We start from the raw sequence: 13,557 nt of genomic DNA, 5'->3' as shown, positions 1-13,557 counted from the left end.
GTTTGTTCTCTATCATTAAAAGATTGTTCCTTAGTTTGTCTCTTTTTTCTTTGCCTGTTTTCTTTCTTAAATTTCACAAATGAGTGAAGTCATATGGCATATGTCTTTCTCTGCCTGACTTGTTTCACTTAGCATTATACTCTCTAGCTCCATCCATGTCCTTGTAAATGGCAAGATTTCATTCCTTTATATGGCTGCATAATATATGCATATATAGAGGTAGGTAGGTTGGTAGGTAGATAGATAGATAAATAGATAATGAAAAAAACTTCTTTGTCCATTAACCTATTCCTGGACACTTGAGCTGATTCCAAAATTTGGTTATTGTAAATAATGCTGCAGTAAATATAGGGGTGCATATATCCCTTTCAATTACTGTTTTACTATTTTGGGAGCAAATACCCGGTAGTGCAATTACTGGATCATAGGGTAGTTCTATTTTAAACGTTTTGAGGAATTTCCATACTATTTTTCACAGTGGCTGCACCAGTTTGCATTCCCACCAACAATGCAAGAAGGCTCCTTTTTTCTGCATCCCGCCATACTTGTTGTTTCTTGTGTTTTTTTTTTAATTTTCATTTTTTTTTTAATTTAACCATTGTGGCAGGTATGAGGTGATACTGTAGTTTGGTTTGCATTTCCCTGATGATGAGTGATGTTGAGCATTTTTTCATGTATCTGTTGGCCACCTGTATGTCTTCTTTGGAAAAATGTCTTTTCATGTCTTATGCCTATTTTTTAATTGCATTATTTGTTTTTTGGGTATTGAGTTGTAGCAGTTTTTTATGTATTTTAGATACTAACCCTTTATCGGATATGCCATTTGCCAGTATCTTCTCCTATTTAGTAGGTTGCTTTTCAGTTTTGTTGATTGTTTCCTTAGCTGTGCAGAAATTTTTATTTGGGATGCAGTCCCAAGAGTTTATTTTGCTTTTATTTCCCTTGCTTCAGGAGACATATCTAGAAAAATGTTACAGCCATTGTCAGAGAAATTATTGCCTATTCTCTCTTCTAGGACTTTTATGGTTTCAGGTCTCACGTATAGGTCTTTAATCCATTTTGCATTTATTTTTGTGTATGGTGTAAGAAAGTGGTCCAGTTTCATTCTTTTGCATGTAGCTGTCCAGTATTCTCAACACCATTTGTTGAACAGACTATTTCCCATTGGATATTCTTTCCTGCTTTTTCAAAGATTGACCATATATAGTCGTGGGTTAATTTCTGGGTTTTCTATACTGTTTCATTGATGTATGTGCCTATTTTTGCGCCAGTACCAAACTATTTTGATTACTACAGCTCTGTAATATAACCTGAAGTCTGGAATTGTGATATTTCCAGCTTAGTTTTTCTTTTTCAAGACTGCTTTGGGTATTCAAGATCTTTTATGGTTCCATACAAATTTTAGTATTGTTTCTCTAGCTCTGTGAAAAATGCTGTTGGTATTTTGATAGGGATTGCATTAGATCTATGGATTGCTTTGAGTAGTATAGACATTTTAACAGTATTTGTTCTTCCAATCTATAAGCATGGGATATCTTTCCACTTCTTTGTGTCATCTTCAATTTCTTTCATCAGTGTTTTATAGTTTTCAGAGTAAAGGTCTTTCACCTCTTTGGTTAAGTTTATTTCTAGGTATTTTATTCTTTTTTGTGCAATTATAAATGGGATTATTTTCTTAATATCTCCTTCTGCTGCTTCGTTATTATTGTATAGAATTGCAACAGATTTCTATACATTGATCTTATATCCTTTGACTTTACTGAGTTCATTTATCAGTTGTAGTAGTTTTTAGGTGGGGTCTTTAGGGCTTCAGTATATATAATATCATGTCATCTGCAAATAGCGGAAGTGTTACTTCTTCTTTACTGAATTGGATGCGTTTTATTCCTTTTTGATGCCTGATTGATGTGGATAGGACTCTTAGTACTATATTGAATAAAAGTGATGAGAGTGGACATCCTTATCTTGTTCCTGAGCTTAAGGGAAAAGCTTTCAGTTTTTCAGCATTGACTATGATGTTAATTGTGGATTTTTCATATAAGGTCTTCATTATGTGGAGGTATGATCCCTCTAGAATTACTTTGTTGAGAGTTTTTATCATGAACAGATGTTATATTGTATCAAGTGCTTTTTCTGCATCTATTAAAATGATTATATGGTTTTTATTTTTTCTCTGTTGATGTGACATATCATGTTAATTTGCAAATATTGAACCACCTTCGCATCCTGGGAATATTTTCCACTTGATTGTGGTGAATGATTTTTTAATGTATTGCTGGATTTGGTTTGCTAATATTTTGTTGAGGATTTTTATATATATGTTCATCAGAGATATTGACCTGTAGGTCTTTTTCTGTGGTGTCTTTATCTGGTGTTGGTATCAAGGTAATACTAGCCTCATAGAATGAATTTGGAAGTTTTCTTTCCTCTTCTATGTTTAGGAATAATTTGTGAAAAGTAGGTATTAACTCTTCAATAAATATTTGGTAGTGTTTGAGATTTTACCAAGTTCTGGACTTTTTTATATTGGGAGCTATATTATTATTATTATTATTATTATTATTATTATTATTATTATTACTGATTCAACTTCATTACTGGTAATCAGTCTGTTCAAATTTTCCATCTCTTACTGACTTACTTTTGGTAGATTATGTTTCTAGGAATTTATTCACTTGTTTTAGGTTGTCCAATTTGTTGGCATATAATTTTTCATAATATTCTGTTACAATTTCTGTGGTGTTATTTTTCTTCTTAGTGATTTTGTTTATTTGAGTCCACTCTTTTATTTTTTTGTGAGTCTGCTTAGAGGTTTATCAATTTTTAAAATATTTATTTGAGAGCAAGAGAGTGAGCACGAGCAGGGGGGAGGGGCAGAGGGAGAGGAAGAAGCAGACTCCCCACTGAGCAGGGTGCCAGATGACTCAGGGCTGGATCCCAGGACCCTGGGAACATGTCCTGAGCTGAAGGCAAACGCTTAACTGACTGAGCCACCCAGGTGCCCCAAGGTTTATCAATTTGGATGATCTTTTCAAAGAACTATCTCCTGATTTCTTTGATCTTTTTTAGTTTCTATATCATTTGTTTCTGCTCTAATCTTTATTATTGTCTTCCTTGCTCTGGTTTTGGGTTTTCTTTTTTCTCTTTCTAGCTTTTTTAGGTATAAAGTTAAGTTGAGATTTGAGCTTCTTGAGGTAGGCCTATATTGCTATAAATTTCCCTCTTTGAACTGCTTTTGCTGTATCCCAAAGATTTAGGGTCATTGTGTTTTCATTTGTTCCCATGTAATTTTTTATTTCTTTTTTGATTCCGTGGTTCACCATTCATTGTTAATAGTATTCGTTTAACCTCCATGTATTTCTTCTCTTTCCACATGTTTTCTTGTGTTTGATTTCTAGTTTAATGGTGTTGTGGTCAGAAAAGACTGATGGCATGGCTTTGATCTTTTTGAATTAGTTGAGACTTGTTTGATATGTGATCTATTCTGGAGAATGTTCCATCTGCACTGGAAAAGAATGTGTTTTAGGATGGAATATTCTGAATATATCTGTTAAGTTCATCTGGTCCATTCAAAGCCACTGTTTCCTTGTTGATTTTCTGTTTGGATCATCTGTCCATTGATGTAAGTAGAGTGTTAAAGTCCCTTACTATTATTGTACTATGATTGATTAGTTCCTTTATGTTTATTATTAACAGTTTTATGTATTTTGGTATCCCATGTTATATGCATAAACATTTAAATTATTATATCTTCTTGTTGGATTGTTCCATTTATTATTATATAGTGTCCTTTTTTGTCTCTTACAGTCTATTTTGTCCAGTATTAATGCTATTTTTTTTTTTTTTACATCCATCTGCAGGATAAATGTTTCTCCAGCCCCTCACTTTTCAATTTGCATGTGTCTTTAGGTCTGAAATGATTATCTTGGAGGTAGCATATAGATGGATCTTGGTGTTTTTTAATCCATTCTGTCACCTATGTCTTTTGATTGAAGCATTTGGTCCGTTTACATTCAAAGTAATTATTGACTATATATGTATTTATTATAATTTTGTTACATGTTTTGTGGTTGCTTTTAGTTTTTGTCTGATACTTTCTTGCTCTCTTTCATTGTTTGTTGGATTTCTTTAGTGATATACTTGGATTCCTTTCTCTCTCTCTATTCTTTGCATATCTATTACTGGTTTTTTATTTTTGGTTACAATTTGGTTTATATATAACCTCTTCTGCATCTAGCAGTCTATATTGAATTAATGGTCACTTATGTTTGAACCCATTCTTCGCTCCTCTCCCCACCTCACCCCCCACATTTTCGGTATATATTGTCATATTTTCTAATTTGTGAATTCCTTGACTGATTTTTATAGATATACTTATTTTTACTGCCTTTGTGCTTCCAACTTTTTATAATCTCACTTATGGTGTTTCCTTTTCACTCAGCGTTCCTTTTAATATTTCTTGTAGGGCTAGTTTAGTAGTATGAACTCCTTTAGCTTTTCTTTTTTGAAACTCTGTATCTCTCCTTCTATTCTGAATGATAGCCTTGCTGGATAGAATATTTTTGACTAGAGATGTTTTTCTTTCAGCCCTTTGAATATATCATGCCATTTTCTACTGATCTGCAAAGTTTCTGCTGAAAAATCCACTGATAGCCTTATGGATTTTTCCCTTGTATATACCTGTCTTCTTTTCTCTTGCTGCTTTTAAATTTTTTATCATTACATTTTGCATTTTAATTACTATGTGTCTTGGTGTGGACCTCCTTGGGTTGATTTTGTTGGGGGAATCTCTGTGCCTCTTGGATCTAGATATTTGTTTCCTTTCCTAGATTAGGGAAGTTTTCAGCTATTATATCACTACATAAATTTTCTGCCCCCCTCTTCTTTTGGGATCCCTATAATGAGAAAGAATGTTATTACACTTGATGGAGTTACCGAGGTCCTTTCCATTACTCTGTTTTCCAGGCCACTCATTTGTGCCTGTGCTTCCTCAAACCTATTTATTCCATGCAGTATATTTTTAAATGTTTGATTTTTTAAAACATTTTATTTATTAGAGAGAGTGAAAGAGATCACAGAGGGAGCGAGAGAAGCAGACTTCCTGATGTGCAGAGAGCCAGATGCAGGGCTCAATCCCAGGAGCCTGAGATCATGACCTAAGCCAAAGGCAGGCACTTCACAGACTGTGCCACCCAGGCACCCCCATCTAGCGTATTATTAAATTTATTGTGTTCTTCCTCTCTTATTGGTTCCTTTTTTATCTTTTTTTAAGTCCAGTATCTTTATGATCATCACTTTAAACTCTCTCTCCAGTATAGTATTTACATCCATTCTGTTTAGATCTCTTGCTGTGGTTTTGTCCTGTTCTTTCATTTGAGACATTTTCCTCTGTCTTCTCATTTTGTCCATCTCTCTGTCTTAGCAAAGTTAGTTGCATCGCCTGGTGTTGAAGGTAATGGCTTTATTTGTCCTTCCAGTCCACGAGCATCATTTTTCCACATTTCTTTGTGTCTTCTTCAATAACCAGTTTGTTCTCTATATTTAAGAGTGTTTGTCCCTTTTTTTCTTTGTTCATTTGTTTCTTAAATTCCACCTGTGAGTGAAATCATATGGTATTTGTCTTTCTTGACTTACTTCACTTTACTTTTTAGATTCATCCCTGTTGTTGCAAATGGCAAGATTGAATTTATTTTTTACAGTTGAATAATAGTCCACTTGGGTGTGTGTGTGTGTGTTACACTATTTCTTTATCCATTCATGTATGGATGCATACTTGGATCACTTCCATATCTTGGTTATTGTAAATAATGTTGCTACAAACGTCGGAGTACATATATCTTTTCAAAATGTTTTTATATTCTTTGGGTAAATACACAGTATTTGAATTACTAGATTATACGGTAATTCTATTTTTAATTTTTTGAGGAACCTCAATGTTTTCCACAGTGACTGTACCAGTTATATTCCCACCAACAGTGTACAAAGGTTCCTTTGTCTCCAAAGCCTTACCAACACTTTGTTCTTTCTCGTGTTTTTGATTCTAGCCATTCTGACAGATATCTCATTGTGGTTTTGATTTGCGTTTCCTTGATGATTAGTGATATTGAGCAGTTTTTCATATGTCTGGTATCCATCTGTATGTCTTCTTTGGAAAACTGTTATTCAGACCCCCTCCCCGTTTTTTAATCACATTATTTGTTTCTTGGGTGTTGAGTTGTGTAAGTTCTTCATATATTTTGGATATTAACCCCTTATTAGATACATCATTTGCAAATATCTTCTACCATTCAGTAGGCTGTCTTTTCTGGTTTGTTGATTGTTTCTTTCACTGTGCAAAAGCATTTATTTATTTTGGTATAATCCCAATAGTTTAATTTTGCTTTTGTTTCCCTTGCCAAAGGAGACATACCTAGAAAAATGTTTCTATGGCTGATGGCAAAGAGATTACTGCCTATGTTTTCTTCTAGGAATTTTATGGTTTCAGGTGTCACATTATGTCTTTGTTTCTTTTTGGTGTATTTTTGTGTATGGTGTAAGAAAGTGGTCTAGTTCCATTCTTTTTAAATGTGGATGTTGCTGTCCAATCTCTCAGCACCATTTGTTGATAAGACTGTATTTTCCCCATTCTATATTCTTGCCTCCTTTGTCGACGATTAGCTGACCCTAAATGGGAAATAAAAAGCATCAGAATTGAAAAAGGCAGTGTTTTTTGATATATTCAACATACTGAAAGAAATAAGCAATCAAGCCATAAAACGAAATGGCAAAAACTTAAATGCATATTGCTAAGTGAAGGAAACCAATCTGAAAGGCTACATACTGTATTAAACTATGCAGATAGTAGAAATATTAGGGGCTGTATGATGAGAAAGCAACTTTGTTTTTCTGAGCCCTGCTCACACCCAGAGTCTGACCATTCAGATAAGGACTTGACTTTAGAATGCCCCCACAAATTTCCACTTTGCTTTTCTCAGGAATCTTTTAAAATAACCACTTAAGAGTTAAACTGGAAAATTTAGTGACTTCCACCCCAACCACCTCATAAGTAATAGGTGCTTACTACCCTGTTCTCTATTTCCTGCTCACTGGTGACCTGAGATGGTAGATTGCCCTTCCTCCAGGTCAATTAGACATCCGAACTTCTGGTATCTGTAAGTAATAAATCTTATGAATCTACTTTCTTTGTGTAGGTGAATTGAAACTGCACCTTCAATAAAAATAATACTCTTGAGTTCCATTTCCCCAGAGTGGGAGCTTGGATGCTGAGGGAGCTACCTGCTGCCCTCTTGTGGGGGGATTGTGCCTACTCGTGCAGTAGGTCATATTCTGCATAGTGTTAATTCAAGATGCCAGCTCCACCTTCTCAACACAGTTGGCAATAGGAAGATAGAATTGTGGGTGCAGTTTGTACCCCTATGCAATGCCTTGAGACTGAAAAGGACTTTCTTTTCCAGACAGCTCAGTCTCTCTGGGAAGGAACCACTGCTTACTGGCAGGTTATGGCACGACTCTGTGTGCTGCTGCTGCCACGAATATCCACCCCAAAACGCCAGTGCTGCAAAAGGTCAGAATGCAGAGACCAACCAGCCAGCCTTAGTCTGAGGTAGGTGTGTTTCCCACCTGTCTCTAAATGAGACCCTGCAAGGTATCATGGCTATGATCATACGTAAAACTCCTAGTATTGAGCCAAGATGAGAAAACCAAGAAGATAAAACTCTGCGTCCTTCGTCCAGGCAGGGGATGGGGGCATAGGTTATCAAGTCCTGGGAGCCAAGGAAAGTTGCCCTTAGATTAGTGCCAGAAGAAGAGTTGGTTGCTGGGCCCACTGTGTTGGTTGTTAGGACCAGGTAGTTGAGCTCAGGGAGCCAGCCCTAACCCATGACAGAGGCATGGGTTACTAGGGGCATCATGGCACACCAGATGGGAAAATGGGGCCAAGGCACTTGGGGGAATATCAGGAATTCCACTCCTGGCATAGTAGAGATAAATAAATTCTAGTGAAAGTGGGGCCTTTGAGCACATGGTACCAGCTCTTCCCAAGTCCCAAGAGGAGGTAAAGAAAATTACTAAATACTTATAAGGCCCATGCTCAGATGGCTTGGGCTGTACTGAGCACAATGGCATATTAACATGCCGAATCACTGGCGCTATGTTCTCGGGCTTGGGGGCCTTCCCAAATACATCAGTTTACATCACACTGGAGGAGGAGATCACAATCTCTTGGAAGCTGATTGGGACACCCTAGAACCAGAGGCTGTAGCACATGAGTCTGGGAAGAGGTAACTTTGTACCATTATATCAAAATGTTCACAGATGACTGGTCTGAATAAGCAATGGAGACACGAAACTGTACTGATAGAAGTGTAATTTTGCTAGAATAGTTTGTCTAAAGGGAGGGGGAGAAGAGTGCTGATCAGCTCCTATAGGTCTTCGAAACTGAATCTGACCTGTTGTTTATAGTGGCTGAGATACACCAGCCAGTCAGACTGGCCAAAGACCCCAAAATTCAAAATTTGTTAAAAAACTCAAGGTATCATGGACCCATTTTACTAGAAACACCCTAGAGGAGACCTTGGACCTGTTGCCGTACTAAGGGTGCTTCCAAATGTGTTGAGCCACCAAGGTATGAGACATAAACAAAACAAAAAAGGGGCTAAACTCTGAGAAAGTGACTTCCTAAGCCTTCTGAGCCCAAAGGGATCAGGAGGAAGAAGCTTTGCTTCTCCTGACGTGGACTTTTTATGACTTAGTACCAGTCCCATATGTCCTTCACATTTATTATAGCCAAAGCTCACTGTAAGTAGACAACCTTGGATAACTGTGCTTCCTCTTATGTAAAACTGGGATGGCTCAATGGGTATAACTTTTTGCTGAGCATCATGCCCCCACATACCCCTGACCATTTCCAACCTAAAGAAGGCACCCTTGGAGCCAAAATCCAAGGAGTTCTTCTTAAAGTGTACTGCCTCCCCCCAGTTGTAAAGCCATGCTGTTAAAATTCATAGAAATGTCAGATACTAGAGAACAAGCATTAGGCTGCATCAATGCTGTAGTTAGACGTGAAAAAGAGAATTTTTCTGAAGTCCAAATCTTGTTTGCTTATAAAGGCAATTGGGCCCCACTCCCCCCTCAGACAGGAAGCCAATGGAGGGGTCCTTGGCGATATGGGGCCTAGAAAGGCTTCTTATTAGTCCCCAACAAGTGGTAGCACCTAAAACCAGAACCCTCCCTCATGAGATAATCAATAGACCTCTCTGTTTTGGCGGCTCTGGAGATCAGGGGTCCCCAATGATTTAATCTCAGTATAGCCCAAATACAAATTAGAAGATGTTACTCATGCTCAGCAGGCAATACGAGAGACTACTGACAGCTGCTCCCGAGTTGGATGCTCTTACCTCTCTAGATGCCCCCGCTTTGGCATCAGGACCTGGGATCCTGGATCTTGACTGAGAGTGCCAGCTTCCAAGGATCCTGCTGTAAGGATCCAGCAGTGCCCTGGAGCTCATCCCTCCTCTAGAAACAATCGCATATATATTCTATTTATCCATTAGGACACACGAAATAGACATTTTACTGCCCCCATTGACACTAGAGCCCAAATTGCAGTACTTCCTGGCAACCCTTCCAAACATAAACAAGGGGCACCCCTTAAATAACAAGGTATAACAGGTAGGATAGTAGAAGGCATTCAGGTTCCCTTGGATGTCACTGTTAGAACAGTATTAAAAATCTTTTATTGGTGGCAGCCCTTTTGACCCTGCCTTTCCTGTATAGGGTGGATGCCTTGGTATACCACCATGCCGTCTGGAACAAACCCAAATTCCTGGCCTCCCTCATGGGAACTGTACATCAGGAACCCACAAGTCTGCTACTCCTGATTAAGACAGTAAACATCCCGCAATATTGCTTGCAACAAAGGACTAAGGGACTGCAGTCCATAGGTCCATAATTCAAGATATAAAAAAGGAGTCATAAACATACCATTTCTCCTTTCATTTCCTCCATTTGGGTGGCATTAAAGCCTGCTGAGTAATGCCTTACAGTCAACTACTGAGATTTAAATGCACAAGGTACCTCTGTTAAGGCTCCCATACCCAATACTGTCCAGTTGAGGATATCCAAAGGGCTCCAGGAGACTACTTCACCATGATCCATCTAGCTCCTAGGTTTTCTTCAGTATTGATTGCCAAGGAGTCCCAACCACAGTTTGCCTTCACATTGGAAGGCACTCAATATGCCTTTCTGTGGATGTCTCTGGGCTACCTTAACAGTCCAGCTATTGTCCATAATCTTTGACAGCAAGACCTGGAAGCCCTTACTGCGTGTCCTTGTACCCTAAGGCACTATATTGATGACATACTCATCTGGGGCCCCCCAGAGAATATGGCGCATGAGGCCCTGACATGGCTGGTGACCCACTTACAACATAAAGGTTGGGCTATTGCCTCATATAAAATTCAAGGGCCAGCTAAATTTCTGGGCATTAATTTGTCCTGTAAAGGCTGGGAAATCCCACTTGCAGTTAAACATCAGTTGTTAACTATCCAGCCTCTCACATGCAAGCCCAGAACTTCTTAAGTCTCTTTACATTTAGAACTAAAACATACCACACTTATCCAACATTCTTAGACCCATTTATTCAGTCACATGCAAATCCTCCACATTTTATTAGGGAGAAGCTCAGCATCTTAAAGGTCACTTAATTAAGCCCTCTCTGATTCCCACTAGCCTCTCTTTCTGGGCAGATGTACTGGCCACCATGAACTATGTGTCTTGGGGCCAATGGACTAACCATGGCTCCTCCTGGCTGCCTATGGGCTTATGGGGCCAGATAAGTACCATTATTTCCCTTTAAAATGTCAAATTCTGGCCACTTATTGAGCTTTGTTAAAAACAGAATCCCTCATCGGAGTGCAGTCTGTTCTGCTAAGTACCACATTCCTATTACATCATGAATAAGGGATGCATCCCAACAGAGTAGCTTGGCATGGCCATAAATTCATCTTTGCTAAATTGGATATGGGGTCCTCAGGAATGAGATAAATCTGATAGGCCTTTCCCAATTACAGGTGGATGTGGCTTCCCTACTCTTCAGCTGCCTGGTCTTAAATCTTGAGGCACCAGTGACAGTGCCCCAATTGTTTGAGCCCCTGGAACTTGGGAAAGCCCCAGGAAAGAGCTGATGGAGAAAAGGAGTCTATGTAGTTCATGAACGGCAGCACCAGAGCCATACAAGGTGGAGCCTACTTAGCAGCAGCATGAGCATGCCACCCAGCCAGCAGCTTCATGCTATTGAAAGACGGCAAGTTAGGATAAGCTTACCTTGCTGAGCTTGTGGCAGTGAAATGGCTGTGTACAATGCCTTTGCCCATGACAGGTCTCTGATCCATGTTTTTACTGACTCATGGATGGTTGCCAATGGGCTAACAATATAATCAGGTTAATGGCAATGGGATAATTTTTACATTCTAGGCAGATCCATTTGGGGTGCCCCAGTTTGGAAGGATATTGCCCAGGCACCAGTCACAATTAAAGTTACCCACTTTTCAACGCATACAAACACTACCCCATCAGAGGCTGTCTTTAACTGCAAGGTAGATTTCCTTGCTGTAATGCAGGTCACCACCTTTTTGGGGCTCTGAACCAATAACTCTGCCTGCTCCACCCCCTACCACAAAACCACAGCCCTCTTCACATTCCCAGCATCAATTAAACCTCAGATCTTCCATTCCATCCTTCTATTCCTTATTCCCTGGCCAAATGGTCCCCTATCTCTTTGGGTCATTGGGAAGCTGCTGCCACAATGGCCTGGCCTGCAGCAGGGCCATTTTGTTTAAGGGAGCCCTTGCAAAATGCATTGTTTTGATTTGCAAATTATGCTCCTAAACCCAATACTAAACACTGCTTCTTCATTCTTTGGTTCCATTAAGCCACCATTTTTTGGCCTCTGAAGGGTGATTTCATAGGGCCCATCTTCCATCAAGAAGCACTAACATTTGTGGATATTTTCACCAGTTTACTGCTAGGTACACCCACCAGGAACATGTAATCTCTTTTGTAAGTGTATATTACTTCTATTATTTTTGTCCTCCTGACATTGACTCATATCAAGGATCTTATTTCACTGTCCATGTGACACAGTACTGAGCTCTCCTACAGGGTATCTAATGGAACTTCCATTTCCCATGCTGCCCACAGGCCTCTTGCATTATTAAATGGCTCAATAATCTTTTAAAATCCTTGCTCCTTAAGTTATAGGGCAGTAGACGGACTCCTTAATGGACTTCCTCTCTGCCAGGGACACCTATCACATTAAACTCTTGGCCCTATGGCCATGACTCTCCTCACACCAACTGGTCTCATCTGGCCATGCTACCTCTGATTATTATCATGGGGAATCTGATCCCTTTATTTCATAAGATAATGTTATTTACATTTTCTCCAGCAATTTTGAGTTCCTGTACAAATTTAAAATCCGATCATCTTACCTTCCAATATTCATTGCAAAACAATCGAGGATGGGTGATGGGCTCAAACCCCCTGGTCATAGATAGTCCTGGCCCATTAGAAAAACAGACCCACGATGCTGCAGCTGGACCACGCTTACCCACTGATATGTTCCAGCTGAAATTTCAATGCAGAGTGGCTTTCGTGGATAGCTCATGTCTCCTGGCCATACCTTCCCATGGGGAGTGGAAATAATTGTAGCTGGACTCACTGAAGGAATGGTGTGGATCTCTAAAAGGAGGAAGAGGCACTCAGGTTTGTTGATGCAAGCAACATTAGAAGATGACAGCATGGTGATACAATTACAACACTTGGCTCTACTCCACTTTGGAGGAGGCCACCAATGAACTGTAGACCCACAACAAACCCATAATAAATCTTCACATGGGGCAATCAGGGGGAGGGTGCACAACTATAAAATGAAGTTGCTTACTGGCCTTACTCTGTGATTTTCGTGCCCTCTGGGTCATGGGGTTTCTCCTTGACTTCAGAGGGAAGCAACACTAGCAAGTTGCTGAATCACATAGCACTTGCCTGAAATTTCATCCCAGGATCAGAGAATGGCAATGTAGGAAGTCAGCCATAGTGGGGCTGCACTGAAATGACACCAAGTGTGGATACTACCTGGGCAATTTAAAATGGAACCAATGGCACAAATACTTAAAGACCACCAGTCCTGTTCAAATGGCCACTGACATCTTGACCTCCAGGCACTGGCCATTATATCTCAACCCTAGTAGGCTGATAGGCTTATGTAGTTCAGACCCATTTCTGGTAATAGAGGGCCAAACATTAGATTGTTAGGAGCATATAAGTAAAGTTTGTTTAAAACAGGGCTTCACATGTGCTTCTAACCTTTAATATTTATGGATAGAAACCTATGCCTTAGAGGAGAGCACTGCCCAATCATTTGTGAGGTGCACTCCTGAGGACTCCAAAAAATTGGATACCAGTAAATTCTCCTAATGGTGCAAGCAAACCTTAATCAGAGCATCCCAAATCTTTGTAACCCCTTGTCCCTCAGTTCCCCTCGTTGGTGGTTACCTGGGA

The 13,557-nt window shown here is 39.3% G+C and overlaps 1 long non-coding RNA gene across 3 annotated transcripts in view; it reads left to right on the top strand.

Moving 5' to 3' along the window:
• Positions 1 to 13,351, top strand: part of LOC148107128 (uncharacterized) — a 258,097-nt gene extending 244,746 nt beyond the window's left edge. For 2 of the 3 annotated variants that reach the window (XR_015723016.1, XR_015723018.1), the window contains exons 4-5: positions 7,455 to 7,603; positions 9,775 to 13,351. This is a non-coding gene — a long non-coding RNA (uncharacterized LOC148107128). Of the gene's footprint in view, positions 1 to 7,454; positions 9,741 to 9,774 lie in introns of those variants that run through there. The other variant, XR_015723017.1, reaches the window with a different exon arrangement.
• The last annotated feature ends 206 nt before the right edge of the window (positions 13,352 to 13,557 follow it).

The sequence above is a fragment of the Ursus americanus genome, chromosome 35 (assembly GCF_024610735.1).
Source record: "Ursus americanus isolate L20-20 chromosome 35, mUrsAme1.1.p, whole genome shotgun sequence".
Classification (NCBI taxonomy): domain Eukaryota; kingdom Metazoa; phylum Chordata; class Mammalia; order Carnivora; family Ursidae; genus Ursus; species Ursus americanus.
The sequence above is the reverse complement of the archived record's forward strand: the minus strand, read 5'-3'. Positions and strand labels throughout refer to the sequence as shown.